The sequence below is a fragment of the Oryctolagus cuniculus genome, chromosome X (assembly GCF_964237555.1).
Source record: "Oryctolagus cuniculus chromosome X, mOryCun1.1, whole genome shotgun sequence".
NCBI classification, from domain to species: domain Eukaryota; kingdom Metazoa; phylum Chordata; class Mammalia; order Lagomorpha; family Leporidae; genus Oryctolagus; species Oryctolagus cuniculus.
The window spans coordinates 53,600,441-53,605,848 of record NC_091453.1 but is presented as its reverse complement, the minus strand read 5'-3'; positions in this window follow the sequence as shown (position 1 = coordinate 53,605,848).

The following is a 5,408-nucleotide window of genomic DNA, read 5'->3' as shown; positions in this document are numbered from 1 at the left end:
TTGTATGCCACATATTTTCATATATTCCTATATACATTCTTTGAAATTAAATAATGGTTATGTAATGGTACAATTTATGAATATACCATAATTTTTAAAAAAGATTTCTTTATTCATTTGAAAGGCAAAATTATAGACAGAGGGAGAGTCAGAGAGATAAAGAGATATCTTCCATCCTCTGGCTTACTCCCCAAATGTATGCAAGGGGATCCAAAAGACTACATACACTAAGAGATTATTGGAAATCATGAAAGAGTTTGATAAAGTGGCAGGATATAAAATTAACCCTGAAAGAGTGATCTGTACCCCCATGTTTATTGCAGCTCAATTCACAATAGCTAAGATATGGAATCAACCCAGATGTCCATCAACTGAAGACTGGATAGAGAAATTATGATATACATACACTTTAGAGTACTACACAGTGGTAAAAAAAAAATGAAATCCTGTCATTTGAAATAAAATGGATGCAACTGGAAACCATTATACTTTGTGAAATAAGCCAGTCCCCAAAGGGCACATACCATATGTTCTCCTTGATCTGTGCTAACCAATAGAGTACCAAAAAGGTAGTCTATAGAAATGAAATTGACACTTTGAGATGTGATGATTTTGAAAAGCTCTTGTCTTAACTGTTGAGGAACATTGTTTTGTTTTTCTTCATACTATTTGTTGAACTCTTTAATTAGTGTAGGGTTAATCTTATGAGTATAAAGTTAACTGAAAATAGTTCCTTGTAAAAAATAAAAATGGAAATGGGAGTGGGAGTGCGGCCAGGAGGGAGAATGGAGTTGGAAGAATCACTGTGTTCCTAAACTTGTATATATGAAATGCATGAAGTTTGTATGCCTTAAATAAAAGGTTTGTAGGTTAAAAAATTCTCTCAGTCACACTTTTCATGCATCTGACCTTAATATAGGTCATATTAAACTAAAAATTGATTTAGTTCTGGTTGCAGTGTGTAAACACACTGAGTTTAGCTTATTGTTGAACTGCTTTTCCAAATATTCTTTTAGGCCAATATCAATTTAATTTGATTTATTATAGAATGAGAAAGGAAAAACAATCATTACTGCTATCTCAACTATAAAACTGAGGGTAGGTTTCATAGATTCCGAACAAGACTTATCATTTTAATATCCCTTTGGGTAATATCACCCTTGGGAGATAAATGCTGCTTTTAGGTAGCCAACCAATACTTTGTTGAAGAGATGTGAGGTAAAGGTCCAATGTTGTGGCTGAGCAGGTTAAGCTGCCGCCTGCAACCCTGTCATCCTATGAGTGCAGGTTCAAGTCCCAGATGCTCCATTTCTCATCCAGCTCCCTGTTAACGCACTTGGGAAAGCAGTCAAATACAGCCCAAGCACCTGGCCCCTGCCACCCACGTGGGACACCCAGATGGAGTTATAGGCTCCTGGATTCAATTTGGCCTAGACCTGGCTATTGTGGCCCTTTGGGGAGAGAACCAGCATATGAGATTTCTCTCTCTCCCTTCCTCTCTCTAACTCTGTCTTTTAAATAAATAAATAAATAAATATTAAAAAAGAAAAGATGTGAAATAAGATCAGTTCTAAAATAATGCGTTGGCCTTTCCTGTCTGTGGCTGTGTTTCAGTAGGAGGAATCTGTGAAGCCACCATTCTATATGGAAATTTGACCAGTTTCATAAACTCCATTGATTCATCATTTCAAAGGCCCAATGATTCCAAATATACCAATATTTTAAGAATCACTTCCAGGAAATTCAATGTCAGAAGTAGATGAATCTTTACAGATTGTTTCAGGAATCTTAGAACAAGTGTCCATAATTATCAGGCTAAATCAATGAATGAAGTAGCTGGTCATATGTAAAACACTTACCTGTACAAGCATGTACAAGTATGCACATGTTCATGTGCTTGCACACAGAGTTTTTCTGCCATAAAAATCATGATAGCTACTTATATTAAAGAATACAAGAATATATGTAGCTATCATGGTATGTATTTATGTATGAGTATTTGTTCCTTAATTTTGAAAGACACAGGTATTTAAGAAATATTTTGCATTTAACTACACCATAGGAAAAACAATCTAAATATTAGGGAGACAAGAAAGAACAGTGGTGACGATGATAAAATAGAAAATAAATGCCCCATTTAAAAGGAACAGACTATTACTCAGCTCTGATTGTTGACATGTGGGAGTTCTCAAAAGAAGCCAGGAATCTGGATTTCTATACAGTCTCTCTCTCTTTTTTTTGACAGGCAGAGTTAGACAGTGTGAGAGAGAGAGACAGAGAGAAAGGTCTTCCTTCCAGTGGTTCACCCCGCAAATGGCCGCTACGGCTAGTGTGCTGTGGCCGGTGCGCTGCGCGCCGATCCGAAGTCAGGAACCAGGTGCTTCCTCCTGGTCTCCCATGTGGGTGCAGGGCCCAAGCACTTGGGCCATCTTCCACTGTACTCCTGGGCCACAGCAGAGAGCTGGACTGGAAGAGGAGCAACCAGGACAGAATCTGGCGCCCCAACTGGGACTAGAACATGGGGTGCTGGCGCTGCAGGCAGAGGATTAGTCTAGTGAGCCACGGCGCCAGTCCACAGTCTCTTAATTTTAAGTGATGGCAACTACTGCATAATTAGTGGAAAATTCTGTAGGTTAAAAAGTCATGTCTGGAAGATTTCCAAGACGGCTGAATAAGGAAAAGATGTACTGCTTTAGGTCAGGGGAGAATAGCAGAAAAAAAGTCGAGGAAGTGTATTCCCAGGGGAGAGTTGGAGAAAAATCTGCATTGGAAGTTCTGCAGAAGGAAGAGGGACACCATGGATCAACACTGAAGTTGCGGATGCATAGCAACGAGTATGGACACAACACACAATCCCTGTAGCCAAGAGCTGGAGTATATGCCAGTTTTAGAAAGTGAAGTGAGAGCAGACTGCAGCAATCTAAGCCCCTGGTGATATTGCCAGAGGGAGAGCTTTGAAAACCACACTGTCCTTGAGTCCAGCCTGGAGCCCTAACAGAGGGCAGGGTACCTGCCTAACCCAGTGGGAAAAAAAGCACATTTCTTTCTCCCCATCTCTCCACAAGGGCACCCGGCAACCAGCAGGGAAAAGGCAACATTTTCACAACAGTTGCGGTCACAGTGGCTCTTGTGTGTGTATATGTGATCTGGGGATTTTACCAGAAGGGAAAATTCACGTTCTCCACTGACTTTGAGTCTAGCTGGGAGGGATGACAGGGAGTTAGGCACATACGTAGAACTGAGAGGTGCCCCCAGTCTCTCAACATATCATAGGCTCTGGGGCTCAAACTGCCAAGGCAGAGTATCCATCCACAGGCAAATGTTTCTGGGAATGTCTCTGCTCTCTTCGTGGTCAGGACAGGCTAGTGGGGCAGAGCAAATCCTCTGCACTCTGTGACTGTGGGAGCCTTGCATGCTGAAACTGTAGAAACTCTGAATGCATGACAGGGTGCAGGGTGTATCTGGGTCTCTGGGCAATCCTTGTGTCTGGGGCCAGAGGCTCAGAGTTCCCTGATTGTCTAGGGTGGTTCATTGCACTGGAATCCATGTCCACATTGACTGCATAGATCCTTTGAGTAGTTTTTATGGTGGTGCTGGTGAGTGTTGTACCTACTGTGGGCTAACCCTGGGCTTTGATAGCCTTGGAAGATAGGAAGTGAGGGTGTGATTACGTCAACAGAGGTGATCATACCCTCTTCCCTGCTGACAATAGAAGAGATCTACCACATTTGACTTGGGTGTCACCCTGGAAACTCACTCAAATCTGGAGTACTGACTAACAACCTAGCCACATTCAGCAAAGACCTCTGGCTATTCACTTAAAGAGCAGACACTCCACTAAGCCACAGATGCATAGTTCAAAGACAAAATCCATCAGAGGAGAAATCCAACAAGTATTTCTATAAATGCCTAAACATAAATGCAGAAATTAAAGAAACAAGAATATAGAAGGTAACATAACTCCCCAAAAGGAACATAACAACAGTTCAATATTAGAATGTGAAGATGAACAGACTGATGAAATTCCTGAGAAGGAATACAATACAAAAGATTGATAATAGGATTTCTCAGAAGAAATGAGAAGCAAATTCATGAGTTAAAAAAAATCCATAAATGACATGGCTAAAAATATTTCCCATGAAATTCAGATTATAGAGAAATCAAACTGAAATACTAGAAGTGAATAGTTCAAGATGTCAAATAAAAATACAGTGGAATGCCTTGAGAACACACTTGGTAATGCAGAAGAAATAATATCTGAACTAGAAGACAAATCTTTCAAAATAGAACAAAAAAGGAATTAGAAAAATTAAAAATAATATTTGAGATTTATGGGATACTATCAATCAAAAAACATATGAGTTTTAAGAGTTCTTGAAGGTGTGGAAAGAGAATGGATTATAAAGCCTATACAGTGAAGTAATTACAGAAAACTTTAATTTGGAGAAAGAAAGTAATGTCTAAGTACACAAAGCACATAGAATTCCTAATAGACATTACCAGACAAGATCCTTACCATGATACATTGTAGTCAAACTTTCAACAGTAAAACATAAAGAAAGGATTCTAAAATGTGCTTGAGAGAAATGCTGGATTATACCTTCAGAGGCTCTCCAATTAGACTCACAGCTGACTTCTCATCAGAAACTCAACAGGCTACGAGACAATGGAGAGACATAGTCCAAATCTTAAGAGGAAAAAACTGTCAAGCCAGAATACTGTATCCTGCAAAGCTCTCATTTATGAGTGAAGGTGAAAAAAATATCTTCCATAACAAACAAAAATTGAAAGAATTTGTCACCACTCATCCAGCCTTACAAAAGATACTTAAGAATGTGTATGTGCTACACACAGAAACACAGAAAAATAGTTATCACTATGAAAAAGTGTCAAGGTAGAAAATCTCCCAATAAAAGTACAAAAGAAATCCAAAGCAAACAACAGGCATATTTGTGGGAAAATGGCAAGCCAAGTCATTACTTATCAATAATAACCTTGAATATAAATGGCCCAAATTCTCCAATTAAAAGTCCCGGTCAGGGCGCCGGATTCTGTCCTGGTTGCCCCTCTTCCAGGCCAGTTCTCTGCTGTGGCCAGGGAGTGCAGTGGAGGATGGCCCAAGTGCTTGGGCCCTGCACCGCATGGGAGACCAGGAGAAGCACCTGGCTCCTGCCTTCGGATCAGCGTGGTGTGCCGGCCGCAGCGCGCTGGCCGCGGCGGCCATTGGAGGGTGAACCAATGGCAAAAAGGAAGACCTTTCTCTCTCTCTCTCTCACTGTCCACTCTGCTTGTCAAAAAAAAAAAAAAAAAAAAAAAAAAAGATATAGGCTGGCTGAATAGATTAAAAAATAAAACCCATCTATTTGTTGCCTACAAGAAATACAGAAACACATCACCAACAAAGATAC